This window comes from Diplotaxodon limnothrissa, linkage group LG14 (assembly GCF_057381915.1).
Source record: "Diplotaxodon limnothrissa isolate DT_005_m linkage group LG14, D_limnothrissa_male_GT1.1, whole genome shotgun sequence".
Taxonomy (NCBI): domain Eukaryota; kingdom Metazoa; phylum Chordata; class Actinopteri; order Cichliformes; family Cichlidae; genus Diplotaxodon; species Diplotaxodon limnothrissa.
The window spans coordinates 24,548,925-24,569,992 of NC_140609.1; positions in this window are offsets into that span (position 1 = coordinate 24,548,925).

Consider the following 21,068-nt stretch of genomic DNA (forward strand, 5'->3'; position numbering starts at 1 on the left):
AATCCCCCCCCCCCTTTTTTTTCTTTACTTTTATTTTTTTTTTACATTGTCACTGAAACTCATCCTTCTCATTTAAAAGGTACTGTATCTCCCATGTCTCGATTAATCTCACTCTCTCTCTCTGTTTGCCCTTCCGCTTTTCCTCTCCCTGCATCCCCGCATCCATCTTGTTCCGGCCCTCCCCCTTCCCTCAGGCCCAGCCACCACTCTGGTATTCCCAAAGTCATCTGCAATCAGACATCTTCAGTGGATTAATTACACTGTCCTCACACAACTTGATTGAGCATCTAACATCTACACCCACCTCCTCAGACCCCAATGCTCCCTTCTCACCCCCACCCACTTACAGACGTTGAATCCTTTCTTCTCACCATCTTTTAAGCGCTCTTTCAAGCTGCCCCCATTCCCTCCTTTTTCCACCTTCTCCTCTGAACCTCTGCCTTCACCCTAACCCTGTCTTTTCTAAAACTGCTTGAGCGGTCATCCCCCGTCTTCTCTGAGAGCCTGGTTAATTGGACATTGATTGGAAGAGCCCCTCTCCATGATCTCTCCAGAATATTGGGATCGCACTAATTGAAGAATTAACTTGGGTGAGACTTGGACCTGGAAAAAGAAGCAGGAGAAAGGAAAAGACAGACAAGATGCTTCAGCTTAAACAAATAAAACATCTTTTTTTGTTTGTTTGTTTTTCTTTTTTCCCCCCCCTTTCTCAACATCTCTTCTCTGCTCTATTTTTCTTTCTCTCCCTCTCTTTCTTTCATTCTTTCTTTCTCCCTGTCCTATCCCCCAGTCATGTCTGTCCCGTCTGTAACAACCGAAAATAAAATTAAAATAAATACATAATTAAAATAAATGTCAATCCAATGGACCAATATGGCAAGGCCATGATGATGCACTTGGTAAAGTAAATCTGCCAGGCAGGGCCAAGCATTAAGATGGCAGCTTAGCGAGGTCGCTCTCAGGACAGTGTACAAACTTTCTATAAAAAACCCTTGCATATGCTGTTAGTGTGGTCTGGAATATACGGCACTGACATGTCAAAAGCTTCATCTGTGAAACAGTGTGACATCTTTACCCGAAGACGCAAGACAGGCGCTATACCATCAACGTCCGACACAGATGCTAACATGGCTAGCATAGCCGAGGTTTTGGATGAACTCAAATCACTCCGGTCGGATTTTGGAGCCAAGTTGGACAGCATCGATATAAGACTGACTGGGATGGCGAGCGCAGTGACTGCACTGGAGGGTAAAGTCTCGGAGGTAAAGCAAGACATATTGAACCAGGGGGCTCATATCGAAGAGGCCGAAGCCCGCATTGCCGAAGTTGAAAGCACACTTGAGAAAACAGAAACGTCACTGAACTCGGCTATCAAACGAATCGCACTTCTTGAAGCCAAAACAGATGATTTGGAAAACCGCGGACGACGAAAGAACCTGCGCATCTTCGGCATAAAAGAGGGAGCAGAGGGGCAACAATCACTCTTCGACTTTATTAACATCATGCTACCTAAGTGGCTGGGGCTAGCGCCCGACAAGTCATTCACACTGGAGCGAGTGCATCGCACGCTTGCCTCCGGGAAACCAAACCAGAGCAGAGCGGTGCTTATTCGTTTCTTAAAATTCCAAGAGAAGGAACTGGTATATCGGGAAGCAAGAAAACAACAAATTACACATGATGGGGCCAAGATCACATTTGCACAGGATCTGTCTGCGGAGACGGTTCGGATCCGACGGGGATTTCACCCGGTTGTCAAACTGTTTATTGATATCAATGCCTTCCGTGGATTCCAGCACAACCCATGCAGACTCAGAATCCTGTACGGTGGGAAGATCCACCTCTTCTCAACACCTCAAGAAGCCGAAAAATTCTACAAGAATCTGCCGAAGGAAACAGCAGAGGATGCTCATCACCAGTGAGTTGGTTAAACAACAGGTTAACCATTAAGACACTCCATAAGACTGCCTCTGCTTCAACATAACCGACCAGTAATTGAGTCACTGATAAGAGACAGATAAAATTTTGAGCTCGAATTTATGTGGGACTTATGTTACCATAACTGGGCGTTTTTAAGCGCATATTCGTTCTAAGTTTGATTGCAATCGTTTTTGGGTAGTAGATTAACAGCTGAACCTCACCTAAGTCTTTTTTTTTTTTTTTTTTTTTTTGTCCTACCAAGGGTAAACTTTGCTTTATTGTGGGGGAAGAATCAGTATCGTTGTATGGTTAGTGTACACTGTCTGATTTATGGGGTTTTGGAGAGGTCGCGTTGACTAGTTACTCCTCAGTGATGTGGATTAACGCCCTCCAAATAATTTGTTCAAGGGAGGGGGGAGACATTTCCAACAAGGAAATGCAAATGTTCAATCAGAAATTGTTTACAAGTTCTTTATCTGGTATGTGTGAGTGTGTGAATGTATGTGCAAACCTGCTTCTTCAATTTTCCCTTTACTTTGTTTATTTAAGTGAACAGTCTGACAATATTTTATGGAGAGGACAACTAAAGAGAACATTTTGAAGGTTAACATTACGACCTGGAACGTTAGGGGGATACGGAAGTTAGCTAAACTGAAACAAGTATTAAACCGACTAAAACATTTTAATTCTAGGATTATTTTCCTACAGGAATCTCATCTTACTGCATCAGAGATACATTTATTAACCAAAAGATGGCAGGGTCAGGTATATTTCTCTTCTTTTACTAGACATGCCAGAGGAGTCATTACTCTTATACATAAGTCAATCCCATTTCAAACTACGAGGGTGATTACAGATCCAAACGGGAGATATGTAATTGTGCAGGGCCGTATCTCCATGTTAGAAATAAACCTGATAAATATCTATGGCCCCAACGAGGATAACCCATCCTTCTATGAAAATCTATTTCTCACAATATCAACCTTGGAGGGCCTTTATATCATAGGAGGGGACTTCAATTGCGCCCTGGACCCTAACCTGGATAGGTCGTCTCAAACTGACACTACTCATACCCAGACTAGAAAAATACTTTTTAACTATATGAAAGATTTGAGATTAAATGAGGTCTGGAGAACAAGGAATCCAAATAACAGGGAATTTTCATGTTATTCTAGCTCGTATCAAAGTCATTCGCGGATAGACTACTTTCTTATCTCTACAGAGTTATTACCTTGTGTTGAGAACTGTTGGTATAACAGTATTGTGATTAGTGATCACGCAGCAGTATGTCTATCAGTTAGATTGGGCGAAGTTGATCAAGGTGTAAAGCGATGGAGGATGCAAACATTTTTGTTAAAGGACCCATCATTTGTCAAATTTATAGAAACTTGCATTGATCAATATTTTCAAATAAATAAAGATGAAACCACAGCTAGTATTAGGTGGGAAGCATTTAAAGCTTACATAAGAGGGGAAATTATAAGCTACAGTAGCAACAAGAGTAAGCAATATAACCAAGAATTAAAATCATTAGAAAGGCAAATTAAATCTAACGAAACAGAATTTTACCAGAGCAATGATCCCACTAAACTAAACAATCTGACTATTCTAAGAGCCAGGTATGATAAATTAACAGCAGAGAAAGTGGCAAAAAGTTTAATGTGGACCAAACAATTATTTTATGACCAAGGAGAGAAGGCAGGAAAATTATTGGCCTGGAGGATAAAAAAGATGCAAGCAGAAAAGGCCATCACCCACATAAAGTCCAAATCGGGTATTATAACAACAGACCCTTTAAAAATAAATGAAAATTTCAGAGAGTTTTATCAATCTTTATACCAATCTGAATATACGGGAAACAGAGAAACACAAGATGCATTTCTTGATCAGTTAAAATTTCAAACCCTCTCAGAAGAGGATAAAACAGCCCTTGATAGTCATTTAACAATAAAAGACCTGTCAGAAGCCATAGACGACCTGAATAGCGGTAAAACGCCTGGTCCTGATGGACTTCCAATGGAATTCTATAAAACATTTAAAAATAAATTAATACTGCCACTTCTTAACATGTATGAGGAGTCATATAAGTCCGGAATACTCCCAGACTCACTGAGATTAGCTACAATAACCCTTTTATTGAAGCCAAATAAGCCTCCGACTGAATGCTCCTCTTATAGGGGAATTAGTCTTATGGGATGTGATACGAAGATTTTGTGTAAAGCACTCTCTAGAAGACTAGATAAATGTGTGCCTAATTTGATAACAGACGATCAACAAGGTTTTGTTAAAACGAGACAAGGCTATCATAATATAAGACGTGTCCTCAATGTACTTTATGAGAAAAACAATAGGGAGGACACTGCGCTGCTATCACTAGATGCGTGCAAAGCCTTCGATAGAATAGAATGGAATTATCTCTTACAAGTGCTCCCCAGATATGGACTAGGTGAAACATTCCTGAAATGGATCCGATTATTGTATACACATCCAACAGCACAAGTTTTAACTAATAATAACGTATCAAAACCCTTTAATTTACAGCGATCAACCAGGCAGGGCTGCCCTCTGTCACCAATTCTCTTTGTGTTAGCAATAGAACCTCTGGCCATAGCTGTGAGAGCAAATGCAGGAATATCAGGGACAAGAATTGGAGGAAGAGACCATCTAATTTCTTTATTTGCAGATGATATTATATTTTTTTTGACTAATCTGAAAGATAGTATCCCTAATTTAGTAACATTAATAAAAACATTTGGAGAATTTTCAGGATACAAAATTAACAATTCTAAATCAGAATTAATGTTTCTTAATGAGGAAGAAAGAAGAAGCCCTGTGGTGGCCACCCCATTTAAGACAACTACAACAGGCTTTAAATATTTAGGCATTAGGATCACTCCAAGCCTCAAGGACATAACCTCAATAAATTATGATCCCCTTGTAGGAGAGGTCACGGAAATGCTAAACCGTTGGACAAACCTGCCTGTATCTATGATAGGCCGGATAAATATCCTAAAAATGACAATTTTACCCAAATTTTTATATTACTTCCAAACACTTCCGTTGCCTCTACCAACTTCATTTTTTGACAGTTTAAACAAACTATTTAACCAATTTATTTGGAATAATAAGAAGGCAAGGCTCCGCTTACAACTACTTTACTTGCCCTATGAAAGAGGAGGTCTCCAAGTCCCCAACCTCAGATGGTATTATATGGCTGCCCAACTAACATCAGCCACCCATTATTTCTGCCCAACAACACCTCCAGCCTGGGTTGACATCGAGCAAAAATCTGTTCCAGATCTTCCCTTACACACTTTTCTATATTCTTCAGACACTAAGATATTAAAAAAAACTACAAGGAACCCTTTCTTGAAAAATACAATTATAATTTGGCATGCAGCTCATAAATATGTGGGCGATCCTCCATCGCTTTCGCAATTTACCCCTATTTGGGGAAATGAAAAGTTCACGCCTGGTAAAAGTGATGGGGGATTTAAAATATGGAAAAATAAAGGCATTCAAAAAATTAAAGACCTATATGCAGATGGCATACTGCTCACATTTGATCAGTTGTGTAAAAAATATTTAATACCCCCAAAGCATTTTTTTAAATATTTACAATTGAAAAACTATTTGTCATCAAAACTGCAAAGGATTGCTGAACTTCCACCATTGACAAAAATAGAGGAGGTATGTGTTAAGAATACAAAAGGGAAAGGTTTTCTCTCTATATATTATAATTTACTGATGCTTTCCTCCAAAGACTCAGCAGCAGATAAACTGGATGCTTGGAGAAGGGAGATCCAAGAGGACATAGATGAAAATGACTGGAACCAGGCCTGCTTAAAAGCACAAAAACAAACAATAAACACACGCTTTAAACTACTGCAATATAAATGGCTCATGAGAACCTATATAACACCTGTCAAGCTTCATCATATGTCCAATGATATTCCGGACATCTGTACTAAATGTCTAGTTGAAAAAGGAACTCTTCTTCATTGTCTATGGGAGTGTCCTAAAATCCAGGACTTTTGGAAAGATGTTATCAAATATCTGTCTGAAGTGTTTAAGGTAAAAATCCCTTTAATAGGAAAACTCTGTGTACTTGGAATATATCCAAGGGAATTTAAGCAATCGGGGAAAAAAACTAAATTACTGGACTACGGACTACTTCAAGCCAGAAGAGCCATTGCGCTATGTTGGAAGAGTATGGATGCTCCCTCCATGGGACTCTGGAAGAAGGAAATTGCAATCTCTCTAGGCCTGGAAAGACTGACATATATTGCCAAGGGCAAACAATGGGACTTTGTGAATATGTGGAAGCCATATATGACTATTTTAGGGAGTGGAGGTGAAGGACATTTATGAACAAAAAGGAAAAGAAGAAGGAAAGGAGGGGAGAATCTTGTCTATCCAAACCCATTGTATTTTTGTATTGCTGTGAGAACTATGCTCATTTCTACATTTGAATGTGATGTAGGCAGGTTTGATGTATGGATGGATGTGTGAATGTGAGGGTGTTCAACATTTGTTTGTATTGTACTATAAAAAATTTCAATAAAAATATATGGGAAAAAAAAAAAAAAAAAATCTGCCAGGCATCTTTCTTGGCCTCAGACAACAATTCTGATGGCTAAAGATCCAAATGGGACAGACATAAAACAAAAAAAAAGAAATACAACAGCGGACAGACGCATGCACAGGAAAAGGCATGCGATGAACTGCGTTTAACAATGAGTAGGTATAGACAATTTGCCACATTGTGAGAGTCGTTATCATTTGATTTTGAGTGACTTTAATCCATCAGCTTCTTTAGCAAAACAAAACAAACAAAAAGAGAAGAAATTAAACTTCTCCAGAAGAAGTCTTTAACTACAGGGCAATCTTAACTTATTTCAGCAAATAAATACACACAGTCTCTTTTTCACTCCTCTCTCCAACACACAACAAACACACACATTTCACATCAATCACAGATCGCAGACCATAACCCCAAAAAGCCGAGTGCAGCTTTGAGTCATTCTAAAATCATGATGGATGACAACTTCCCAAAGCAATCCCTCTGCGTGCCACCATCATTTAACTAAAGGCATCAACCTGCCCCAGCTCCTCTGTTTCCTCGGCCCGGGCGCTCTGGACACCTCCTTTCAAACCCCTGACATGATTCTGAAAAAATATAGTCCTGAGCAGACATATGAAGGCTGCCACTGAAGAATGGGCTTCACCCAAGTTTCTGATCCTGAATCCCCCTCCCCTATCCCCTTCGCAAACTGTAAAGGCAGCGGGAGACGGGACTGTGAGGAGGTTAAACTGACCTCGGGCTCATGCTTTGGAGCAGCTTACCCTGGAGTGTGAGATGACAAAACATTTAGCCCGATCTCACTTGCAGCTCACTGACAGGCTGAAACAAAAGAACAGCCTCGGAGGAATTTCAAATCATTGAATGAATGTCAATTAATTTCACAGGACAGAGTTGAATTGATTAGAATATAAAACAATCTTTCTTGAAAGCAAAAGGGAATTGATGTCCAAGGCCTTCAAACAGCGAAAGGGAGGAAGACAGAGAAACGACAAAATGAAAGGAAAAGACGGATGATTTTGTGCGTATCGGTGTGCGCGCTTAATTGTACTCAGGTGCGTGTGCCAGTGCGTTTGCGTGTACGTGTCCGTGTGTGTGTGAGCTCAGCACTTGTGTTGCACGCTTGGCTGGCAGGGTGTGTGTAAAGTAATTAACATGATAGCCTCCATCTCAGCCTGATAGCCTGTTCCCTGCAGCGAGGTCGTTCAACAGACACCAACAGACACCTGAGCTGCATCTCAGACACAACCCTGCATCTCAAATGCAAACACACAGACACACACAAACATGTTTAACCCACATACGCCTGCTACCAACAAACACCGAGAGCATACGGTTATCGGCGCAAATGACAGGATGCATCTATGCCTGTCAGCAGCACATGGCATGATAGCTGACAAACAGTTTCTTCAAAATAAGCATTTGTTAATTCACCCTGAATATATCTGAGATATATGTATATATATATATATATTTTTTTTTTTTTTGCAGAGCGAAAGAGAGTGCAGAAACCAAGCAGCAACCTTCTTGGGTCAATGCAGAGGAGCCACAAACTGCAGAACCCCAAATGCTCACACAGACTATTACCACAAATGTTCAAATACCTCTGAGCAGAAATAAGCAGGTTAATAGCAAATTACAAAAAACATATTTTCATTCCCATGGCTACACTTATAAAGGAGGGTAATTTATTTTATAAATGTTTTAAATTTGACAAATAATTATTTGCCCCTTTAAGTGGCAGGTGGATGCCAAAACAGGCTAGCTGCCTTCTTTTTTCACTGAACTTAAAAGTGGATCAAGTTTATAGTTTATATGTCTTGTGAATTATTTTAAATGGAATTACCTCAATAAATAATATGGCTTGCTGTGCCACTCGTGTGTGAGTGTGTGCAGTGGCCACATATAGTTTGCAAAATGCATTTTGCTGTGCAAACTGTGACAGTGCTAGTGAATTAAAGTTGAGGCTGCAACGTGCACCCACAAACCAACAGGTGACAGGCGATGTCAAGATGAAAAATGTGAAGTTGTTTTTAACAGATCCAATCTCCACTGAATATAATTTAACAAAAACTAATGCCAAACTTATGGTCTATGAGTTATGGGAAGTTAGCTGAGATATGCCAGAGATGTGTTTGCATTACGGTGAAGAGTTAATTTTTTTAATTAATTTTGGCCTAAACATGATCACATTTTCATGATGCATACTAGCAGCAGTTCACACAAGCATGATTACAAGAACAATATGGCAGTCAATGACATGAAATAATGTAATAATACTGTAATAATAAGGAATAATGCTTTCTTTTAGTGTACAAAATGTTCTAGTCAAGCAAAAATAGGTTAAGCTCATATGGAAATATATGAATCGTGTTAGGAATGTTGACTATAAGTGCACAGGTGAAAGTTGTTGAAAAGTGGCCCCATATTGGAGCTCTCTATACCAGAAAAAGAGTATTCTTAATGATGCTGTAACTTTTTTAAAAATTTGACTGAAAGGAATTAAGCACATTTTGATTCTGCTAACTGACACATAAACAAAAATGAGGGAGTCAGAAACACAGCTTTGTTGTATGAGATATAAAAACGTTAGTGACGGGCACAGTGCTGATAATATCCTTCCTCCTCCTCCAATACAATCTATTGTTTCCCTCTACTTCTATCCTAATAACCCCCAAGACCTTCACTCTGCTCCTCTAATCCTAAAACAGTGTCTTGATGCAGACCCTCAAACCCCCTCTTTAGCCCTAAACAGTCCTCATTTGCTAAAGGATTAGAGTAAGGGCAACAAGGTCAAAGGTTGGCCACCACCAGAGACCCAAAAAAGAAGAAATACACACAGCGAAGTGAACAGAGAGCCACACAGACACACACTCATTAGCATTGTGTCAACTCTAAATGCGTGATGCTGCTTTAGAGCACACAATCTGAGGAGCAGAATTGCATTATGTATTCACTTACTGTAGGTGTGTAGGCAGGACCCTAACCCCAAGACATGTACTGAAACAGAGACACAAATTTGCATGAGCATGTACAGAACTAAATAAAATTGACCTTAACTCTCTGAGTCGAAAAATACGAACACCCATTTGGGTGAATTAAAAACAGCCGGGGTAAAAAAACAACACCTTTACAACAATATCGCCACTAAGGTATCGCTGAGTGAAGAAGTCTGGGAGAAAGACGAGTGGAAGAGTTGGGGTGAGAAAAGTGATTGTCAGGGAGAGAAGAAACATCACTCTGAAAACTTCTAAAGAAGGCCCTGCTCTGGGTTTTAAATGCTCTCCTCCCTCCATCACTCCCTCTCTCTTCCCACTTTCCTCTCATCCCTTTCATGAATTAAAAGCACGGCCGGTCTGTGGGGAGAAGCATAGTTAATTCCGATCAGATCTCCTCCTCCCCCCCTCTCCTTCTCCCACAACCCTCCTCCTCTCCTCCCTGGGCGACGGTTGCCGTGCAGTCTGACAGACGGAGATGCGATCTGACAGTAAACAGGCGTGTGGATGCCCGGCGCGTGATTGACACGTAGGCAGGTCGGTGGGGGCCCGCCCCCCTCCTAATCCTGCCCTGTCAGCTCTAATTGGGGAGGTGGGGCTCTATGTCACCAAGGTGACTGATTGACAGGACCCCAGCTTTGCATAGATATGAGGGAAAGGTGGGGAGGTTCACGCATGGCAGAACACTGTTAACACTACTATACTGCTAATAGAGATATGTGTGTGTGTGTGTCCGTGTTTTGGGTGTGTGCGTGTGTTTGTGATAGCTGTACACTCATGCACATTCACAGGAGCCCAGATGCAGGTGAACACACTCAAGAACATGGCTGAGCACATAAATAAACCCACAACAATAACAATGAACAACATTGACATGCATACAAGATGTCTGAACACAGAGTGCATCTACAAACACACATACGCACAGCCTCCTGACATGGTGTGATGAAGAGCAGGGGTTGTAAATGCTTCGGAGTGCTCAGATATGGAATTTCGTGGAGCAGCAGTCCAAAGGTCTTCACAATGTCAACGCCAATGAACAGCAGGGCGAGGATTAGGCACTTTAACAGGGGTGTAACACGTCAACCTGTGGAGGCAAAGATGTATGAGCTGTGTTAAGTGAAAGATCATGTGAGTATCTTTGCATGATCAAAAACCACAAAGTGAATAAAATTAATAATCTTAATATAACACAATATTCTCCTGGGATGACTTGGGTATTCATGGCATTCACGAATGTTACTTTGACATGAACTAAACACTTAAACACAGATGCACACCACATGTAAATCCCCAATAGCAACACCACCACCACAAAATAGCATCCCATTGCAGGACAACACAGCCTGCATGACTGCCCAGGTTTTCGCAGTGATGCATGGTCTTTGTCATGGCATTGGGTCAGCGCCTTGGCAAAGACCTAAAGGTATAGTGAGCAGCCCCATTCCATGAATGCCCCGCCTAAAAAGCCCACAGAATCCCAGTGCCAGACAAACAAAACCCAAAGAAAGAAACAAAAAAAGCAACATTTTACAACTTCAACCTAAAGCGCTCTATCTAAGCAAGATAGCATGGGTGCTGTAGGAGTAAAGTCAGTTTCAGTCCACTTCCTACAACACACCCCAAGAGATTCCTTGTTCATTACCTAACAGCCACACCTATTTTTCTGCCACATAAAGAACTTTATATTTACATTTATATCTGCATCTATACATATTTATATTTAAATGTATATCTTTAAGATATATTTGAATGTCATTCAATGAATTTGATTGGAATAAAGACGTTTTACCAAAAACCTCCTTGAAATTGGAGATTGCAGTGGTCACCTGTACATGCATGGAAGATGCCAACTTGTCTGTAAACATTCATTTACTCTCTAAGCTATAGTGAAATTTTAAATTAAGGTTAATTAATTAACAAATTCGCATTAAAAGCAAAAGTTGTGCCTTGCTGCTACAGCTGATAAATTTCAAAAGTCACAACATGCGGGTGAATAATTGGACTCTGTTTCTGGTTTGGGTTGCAATTTTTAAAATTTGAATACAGCTAAAAGAGCAGTTTGCAGACTTCTTCCATATAAACCACAGGCATTTGAAGTGACCAGTCAGCAACTAAAGCAATCGCAATGAGGTTTTCCGTGTAGTACTGTTTACATCTTTGCAATCAGCTTCACACCAGGGCACCCAAACAACATCCCACAACCACCAAACCGGCTAGCAAACAGTGGTTACCATGAGGTTGCTGACCAGTTTCTAAGCCTGCATGACTGAGGCTGAAGCAAGTCATTTCATAGTAACTGCCAGCAGTCTCCAGCAACCCCTCACAATCAGCAAGGAAATACACATTTCACTCTAGTGAGCGGTGGTTCCCAGATGTGTTGCCAGTGTGTAGGCCTGAGTGGCTAGGTTCAGCATTTTTGCGCTACATTAGCATGTTAGCAGGCTAACATTCAGTTGCTAGCATTAAGCACAAGGTACACCTAAGACAAAAGTGAAATACTGAACCAGTGAAATTTGGAAAATTAAAAAAGTGGATACATTTTATTCTCCGAGAAACATGAATATCTGAGACAACAGACCAGATCATGCATTATTTTTCCTTCTGTGCAGAAACAGCTGACATGTAGCTGGTGTTTCATTTCAGCAAACATAGATAAAAGTTTGAAGTCAGAATAGTGAGAATTTCAGTGAGAAAGATATTAGTTAAATAAATCCTACCTTTATTAAGGTTGTGATGATGTTTACAGATGCTCATTTACGCTTCTGATCTTTCGGAGTCCAAAGGTTTGGCTAGTTTGTGGAGTGGTTTGAGTACATCCCACTTTTCACTAATAAGTTTTGCGAGTGATATTCTATGTTTTAAAGGCCTGAAACATATTAAAATTTAAGTCTGAGACCACAAACAAATCACCTAAAATAAGGATACTGTTTCATAAGAATGTGTCAAAGACCACTGCTGTAAAATTACCTTCTAATGATATCTGATTTTGGAGGGGTAATTATAAATTGTTAACTGTCATACAACATAGCTGTTATCTTTATGTGTGAATTTATTTTAGTGGTAGTGTGCGTGAGTGCTTGTGTGCACGTGAATGGGTGCACGCATGCGTGCATTTTGATTGACAGCTGCCACTGACCTGTGCCAGTCAGAGTGCCATGCTGCAGGGCGGTGGGGTCGATCGCTGCGGAGATGACCTTCGCCCTCATCTGCATCCTGCCTTCATTAGCAGAGCCAGGCAAGGAGAATAACAACCCAATAAATTAATAAAGAGAAAGAGGGAGAGTGGAGAGAAGGCAGGGTGGGAGGGAGCGGACAAGAGGAGAGCAAGAAGAGCAAGGGTAAAATGGGAAGAGAGTACAGGAGGGAAGGAAGCAGATGCCAGGAAAGGGCAGGAAAGGAACCATATGAGAGGAAAGAGCGGAGCGCTAAAGTATAGACGGGTGTAAAGAGATAGAGGGAAATACTAGCAAAATAGGGTGTGTGAACATGAGTGTGAAGGCTAAGGGTCTTCGGTCAGTTCAGGCAGAAAAACAGGCTAGTGAATAAGAGAAAAAAGCAGGAGAAGACAACGGGCAGAGAGGGTAAAGGTAACTGTTAAATACTTTATAACCCTATCAATAAAATCCAAATGCAGATTAAAGATGACTCTGCAGTATATTGTGAGAATGTACCAAACCCCAATTGAACAGAAATTATTTACCCAAGAAGGGCTGCAAACTGATATTGCCAGATATATTCCTCGTGCTGATTCACCAATGTGGCTCTGAGCGCCGTTAAAAAGAGTATTGATACATTACCATCTGTACTTGGTGTTAAATGCCAGTATAGAAAGTGATTCTCTAACTGGCCCAGGGAGTCAAATTTTGACGAGGGCCAAATGTTCCAGATTTTCCCTCTCGTTCATGATCGGGATGAAGTTAGCATGCCAACCACACAGCAAATGTGTTAATAAAGCATGAGGTCTAATCATCTACTATTTCACTGGATACATAGCCTTGCCGGTCTTGTTCACAAGAGCACAGAAATGCAGGAAAATACCTCTCGAAAACCTCCACACTTGCAGTAAAAAGACACACAGCAGAGTCCAGGGGAAGCTTTCCGCGTAAATAAATTATGAACAAGTATGTTACGCAGGATAGACTGTTGGTTGGAGCTTTCCCAGGAGGCCTCTAGCAATGATACTTTCTCATCTTCCAGCAGAGTTGTATAGCATGCACCACCTTCCATTACTCCATCTTTGCGCATGAAAATACGGTCTATCCTTATGCCAGGAGATCTATGTTTTAAATTCCTCAAAGTGTAGCTGTTTCCAGCAATGAACTGCACCGTTCAAACTTATCTGGTGTTGCTAACACAGTGCTTCCCAACATTCAAGTCAGATCTAACCCCACTGCCCTTACAGATGACAGCAGTGACACCACAGTTGATTATGTATAAGTTTTCTACTCATATAGTCTACAGTGTTTTTGTTCAGTGGTCTGTCAAACCTGTACACATCATTAGGCAAGCTAATTTATAGTCTTTCCACTGCCTCCATTAAAAGGCAGTTTCATTTGCAAATAGTGGGAGTCTTGAACATATTTGGACAGATTTGACCCACGCCTAAAAATGACATGCAAGTACACTAGTGGTCAGAAGTCACTTTTTGAAGGTATTTTTCCCACCAGTCTCTGGCACTGATTTTTTTTTAACCACTCCTTAATACAAATCCCTTTAGTTGCGAGATATCTAAAGGGTTTCTTGCCTATACTTCCTTTTTACCAGTCCCTAAGGCAGTGAAGCAACCCTAAAGCACAGCATTTCCACTACCATGATTCAAAGCTGTTATTGGGTTCTTCTCCTGAAATGCTGTTCTTTGATCTGTACCAAACATGTCTACTGCTACTATGACTGAACAACTCTATCTTTGATTCATCTCTCTAGCACGCATTCCTCCAAGTATTCTGGTTTGCCTACATGGTCAACGGACAAACAGTAGTTCAGGTGCAATGCTCCTACTTGAACAAAGGATTCTTTGGTACACAGCCTTTCCAGTTGAATTGTGCATAATCTCGTTCATGTAGCTACATGCTGATCCTGAGATGAAATTTAGGGGTTCTTTTTGTGTTAAGAAGCCTGTTCTTGGAATGAATTTCTTTGGAGAAAGCAAATTTCGATAAATTAGACAGGTCACTTAGAGATAGATGATACATGTAGATTTCCAACATTGAACTTATAATCTTTTTTTTATCTAAAGATCTTAAAGGTCTGTTTAGTTGTTAATGTGATGATACCACAAACCCCAGTATCAAAAAGAACAGCACAGAGACCTCAGTTTTAAGGAGGGCCCCTGAAACTCTCTGAGTTTCAAATCTTTGTCATCTAAATGTTGAGGTATACTTTATCTCTCATTGTGACTCATCTTTATTATTTGTCTATTGTTATTTATCATTATCATTTGCTGAAATTACGAAAATACTGCACAACAAAAAAAGTTATGCCTCATTTGTGTTTACTACATTTATCAGTAGACAGTGGATCTATGAGGATGTGGCTCCACAGTGTAGTGGTTTACACATTTGCCTAACCAATGAAAGAGCCTCGGTTCGTGGCTGGGAGGAGACACAAATTTCTTTAGAGTTGCCTCAGGAAGTGCATCCAGCATAAAAATCTGTCAAATTAATATGCAGAGCTACCTGTTTTGGAAACCCTTTGTGAATAAGGAACCATAATATGTGTTTGTCCAAACAAATGAAATTGGATGTCTTTTGCTTTCATGCTACACTTCCTCCGGGTGTATTTGTAGTTGGAAATCCCTTCTGACTCACTTTTGAATCATTTCTGACTGGAACACAACTTGCAGTCAGAAAACAGTATAGATGTTTCAGTTTGAGATACTGAGAGTTCATCAAGCCAGTCACAGACAAGTCTAACTGAATTTGGAGAGGCAGCAGCATCAGTTCTCCCAGGAGCAAAGCACAGCCTGCCATAACCGCCTAATAACACACATAACATCAACAAGACCCATCTGCTGAGAAGACAAAGGCAGTGCGCCTTTTCCATGTGTCTACCCATAAAGTGCTGCCTGTTCAGGGTCGAGGAGTGTGAGTGCCGGTGAGCGGGCCCTGCTGTGCAGGGGAGGAAATTCTCAGGACGATCGATGCAGAGGATTAGGACCGGCTTTGGGGCTCAGAGGCCTGGATCTGAGCAGTATTCTCAGTGGGGCCCCTGGGAGAGCTGGAGAGGAAAGCTGGAGGGAAGAGAAGAGGAGGGGCAAGGAAGAGAGGAAAAAGGGCTAACCTGGAACTGTCAAGAGGCTGAAAGAAGGTTGGCCGGGCTGGGAATAGAAGAGCATTCGGCTCACCAGGTGACATTATGATTGGCACTGAAACCCCACCACCCACTCTAATAAACACATACTGGTCAGCCTGATTGGATAAGCTGGAAAGTACAGAGGGAGGAGGAGGAGAGTTAATGTAACAAAATAGAGAAAACAGATCGACGAACTTGGATGAAGTCGGCTATTTGGTCTCCTTACACTCCATCTTTTAATTTTCTTCCGGCCAAATCCGTAGTTGTCTTCTAACTCAATGAGCGCGGCGCACAACAAAAGGCTCCGTGCGTCTGTGTGTCTGCCTCTGATGCTCATGATTGGTCAGCCCGTTCGCCAGCTCGCCGCTCTCCCCCGGGTACAGACGGTTGGATCCATGATTCATTTTGCAATGAAGAAAAAAGGAGAGAGCGCATGTGAGAGAAGAAACAGCCAAGACCACTGGGAAATTATACGGTGGAGCAGCGTGGTGGATCTGGAATTAAACGGCATAATTAATCAAGTAAAAAAACAAGCACGTTGCTCATACATTTATTATTTGCATTTTTTCCACTTCAGGAGATGTAATCAGCAGATATACATTGGGGCCCCTGATCCTTGTCACAAGGACCTGAAGGCTGAGCGCCTGTTTCGACCACTGACCCTCAAAGTATAAAGTAGGATCAGTTCTGCCCAATGCTTTTTTTTAAAATTCATCACTGACTATCATCTTCACACAATGCCCTCTGCCTCCAAAGTAATCTCTACAACAAGCAGAACAAGCCTCACAGAATCACGTTGTTGTCTCCGTATGCTTTAAATTAGGGCGTCTGCAAAATTGGGTTCACAACTCCGGGCCCTCGGCGGAGTTGTTCTGTATTATGAGGTGCGCGCTCTTGGCACGATGAAGAAAAAACCCCAAAAAATAGCCACTTTTGGAAAAACATGGTGGACTCGCAGGAATATGATCACACAGCTGCAAAGGCAAAGCCGTGTAAACATGGGGCGAAGGAAATTCAGAATGGCAAAATGTGGCAACAAAACTCGCACCGGGCTTCATGACATTTTGTAGCACTGTAACCGCGTGACAGCTGTTGCTTCTTCTTTCAGTGTTCCCTGGTTTCCCTCTAAGTGATCCCCGCCTCTCTTAAAGATGCACTTACAAATTGGGCACAGATGATTTAGCTTATTTGAAGCTCGGTTAGCTGTCTCATCTAGCTGTAATAAGCCATTTATCAAATTACTGATTGGCACGTGTTTTTCTCACCGCCTTCTTCTTTTGTAGCAGACAAATGCTGCTGATTCAGGGCTCTAGAGTGCGACCAATTTGGTCGCAAATGCGACCAAATTTTTCAGTGGTGCGACTAAAAATAAATATTTCCGGTAACAAAAAAAAAATCTCTGTAACTCTCCGTGTGGTCAACAACAGACACACATTATGCCCCTATCGTGGACTAAACCAATCAGAGATAGTCAGGGGCGGGACCTCTCTGATTGGCCGTGGTCCAGTTGAAAGTGCAGGTGGAAGAGAGAGGTGAGTAGCTTGAATAAAGCGATATCAATTCATTAACGGATTCCACACAAAGACCTAAACACGGAGCGGACCCAACACATCAGAATCAGCTTCGTCTTTCTCGGCTTTCTCACCCGACGGCCTGAACACGGACACGCTGTCGGAGCTTAGCGATTCTTCGGGTCCGCGCTGTGTTTACGTCTTTTTGCGCTGATTCTGAGCTGCAGGTTTTGCCTCTCTCCAACCAAAATTCACCGAGCCTGCAGCAAAAGAAGCAGCAAACTGCGCTTCACATTTGATCAATGTCGTCATGAATTCCCTCTGACTTTTGCTGTTTTGCTTCTACCACGATAAAAATCACACTTCCTGCACAGCTCTCTCTCTCTCTGTACTTCAGGAACAGTTTCCCGTCTCAAATCTGTTTTCTGCATTATTCATTCGCTTATTACCCACCAGTCTAGCGTTGTTTACAGCGCTTTTTCTTTTTTCACTTAAATGACCTCGGACAAGAAAGCCTAATTTCTGCTGTTCAATACTGAAGAAATTTAAATTTCTTAAAATTATGCAAAATTGCAGAATATTTTTAAGGTTATCTGCTATAAAAAGCCAGACCAGGAAAATCTCCTTCATGTTTTCCTGTGTTTTATTCTCAGTTACTTTCACACAAAGGCATCTGCTGTGATTTTCACAATTCTGATGAAGTCTCATGTGTATCAGTACTGATAAATGATCAGAATTATAATATTTCTGACTGTCTGAGGCTAAATTGAATCAAATCAGGACTTTGAGAACCGGAATTGAATGGATTATAGAAATCAGTGATGATACTCAGCCCTAGTGAGCAGCCTAGGCCTGAGAGAAGTGGATGTACTGTAGCTGTGGGTAATAAGAAAAGATGAAAAGAACTATTGATAACTTTTTTGTTAAGTTAAGGCCTGATCTGTCTGAAATTCATAGCCAGTGCTCTGACACGGTGCCATCAATATTTGAATGCTGAAAAAGCACATTATATGCTGCAGTAAATGCACTGCCCAAGTGTCCCCTCTCCCCACGGCCTTTCAGCAGCAGACAGCAGCAAACAGGTCGTCAGAGGAGGCCAAGATGATGATTAAGTTTTTAACATTTTCTACAATATTGACAAAGCACTTTAAGCACAAGTTTGTTAGTTAATAATTTAGAAATTAATATTGTCTGTATGGACTCCCCCCCCCCCCAAGAAAGTGCACATGTAAAACTGCGGTGTTAAGCGATGCGGTTGAAAAATTTGAGTGCGCCTAACTTTTGTGCCGGTACGCCTAAATTTTTAAAGTTAGGCGTACCGGTGCGCCCATGTCAAAAAGTTAGTCTAGAGCCCTGTGATTGGAGTTAAACCTAACTTAAGCCAACATTTGGAGTTATAAAAATTTAATGTCACCCCTTATAAGCCGTGTTTTTTTTTTTTGTTTGTTTTTTGAAGGGCCCCTTTGTGTGACCCTGGCCTCCCTGGCCTGTGGTCACTTTGACTGTGATATGATATGCAAAAAGTTGTTAAGTGCATGAATGCATATTAAATCCCTCTCAGGAAGCCCAGAGTTGTCTTAGCAGACATTTACATTATGTAGAGCCTCATTTCATAAAAAGCTAATTAAATGTATGCTAGCATGCACACAGAACTTTGACTTACTTTCAGACATTTGAATGTTTTTTAATCAGCATATCCCATGTATCCTAATATGTTTTCCTCATTGTTCTGTGATCAGTGAAAATGTAAGGCGTATTTATAGGATCTGATCTCTTAGCTCATCTCATACACACTACATTTTACTCACTTATCAATCCTTTATAAGTACTGGCAGTAAGAGTAGCTATAACAGTGGGAATATTGATTTTCCCCCTCCATGCGCCACACATACACACAGGATAATCAGCATGAATGGGTCATATATACACATTTGCACATCATGGATATCCTCCGCTTTCACCCACGTTATACCCATTACACATAAATACCTCCGCCAAACAGTTTGAAACGTATCACTCTTCAGCTGGTCAATATGGCTTGTTCCTGAAGCGCCATCATCAATCGAGGTATCAATATGGAAATACCACTGTGACCCAGACATTAATCAATTGGGCTCCTAGGGGAGGAGAGGCAGGGCAGGGGCACCTAAAATCGTCAATGAGACGGATCGGGCCGCAGTCAGGCTCGGACAGTCTGTATTGATAAGAGCATTTCCACCTGTAGCGGCCCGAGCGGAGAGACAGGTCGCATCTGAATTCAATACCCGCCGCCGCAGCTGCGCGCTCCGAGCCCAGAAAGACACGGTTGAGCGGAGATACGTGCCTCGACTTATCATAAGACCAGTCTCTTTTCTCCATATATGTCGCCTTCCTCCTCATCCCCATCCACAATCTTTTCCTTCTGCCTCAGAACTTTTAGGCCAATGCGCCGCGCGGAAAAAGCATCACGTCTCTAACGCAGACTAACAATGACTTTATATTAAGTTCTTTTGTCTTTATTCCGAGGCTTACTTTGCTGAGCACCCCCTCCCGCCACCGCCTCCCTCTCCTCTCACAATCTCTGGAGTTTAGTCAAACCTGTTTCCTCCCCCAACTTCAGACTGTGAGAGAGGAAGTCAGTGAGAAAAGTCTTCAGATGCTCGTTTCTCGCATCCATCTCGCTGCGAGCGCGGGATTAAAGTGCCTTCTCACCGCTGACACCCAAATCTTGACACAATCAATTAGATCCGCGCTCACTGCTTTTGCTTCGTTTACCCAGATACAGTAAGCAGCGAGGTGGATGGTTGGTAGCGTGAGACAAGTCAGCCTCCTAGTGGTGCGCTTGCGTATGCGCAAGGAAGAGGAGGAGGATCGCTTTACTAAAACAAAGTGGAACATTAGATCAGTGCAGCCGGGTAAAGAAAAGGCAAAGGTTGGGTTCGAAACCGTGCAAATCTCCGTGAACGCAACATTGGCTTGTCAAGCAATGTTGACAGTCCCCATATTTGACTTCCAATCACATCCCAGAGCACTCTCTCCCTCATGGTGCTTCTTAAAGGTTAGAGTTCATGGGTCGTGTGTCCTGTGTGCACACAGGCCTGCCCTTTTCATTCCTAATCAGCTGCTCTTTTTTTTTCTTACTGTGCCAGAATGGAGCGATGCACCACAAAGGTCATGGACATGGATTTCCTTTGGTTTGACTCAATGAAAAGGTCAGATGAGGGCACCATGAAATGGCAGTGAGGCCTTCACATCGGCCACACAGGGACCAGAGTTCTTACATCACCCTGAAATGGCACAGACCGAGCCTCTCTTGGGCCGCTCTCACAGGATCCAGGAAGGTCCTGTGGGCTGCTGTGACCTTGTCCCCGTCCCCCTGTGACTTAAGTGTCCCTCAGCAGTGTGCAGAAAGAGCAGAGCATCAGACTGTGGTACAGAGATTTGTGTGAAACTAAACTTTTTTTTTTAGCCCATGGTATAAGTATACTTCTGCTAAACTGCATCATAATATACCAAAAAGCTGTCTTCTATAAAAGACTCTGTACTTTTCTCCATCCTGACATTTCTTGTTGAAATGTGAAATGTCTTTGCTGGTGTTTTTATATGTTTATAACAGCACTGTCTGTCTTTATAAAGGTGCACTAGATTCATATTTAGCTTCAGTTCACGAGACCACTTTTCTGTGGTGATCATAGCTCTCTTTGGCATCAAATCACAACACTTGCAGACATAGACAGGTAAACTACCAGCTCACTTAATATCCACTGGTTTAGTCGTCAGCTTCCTTCC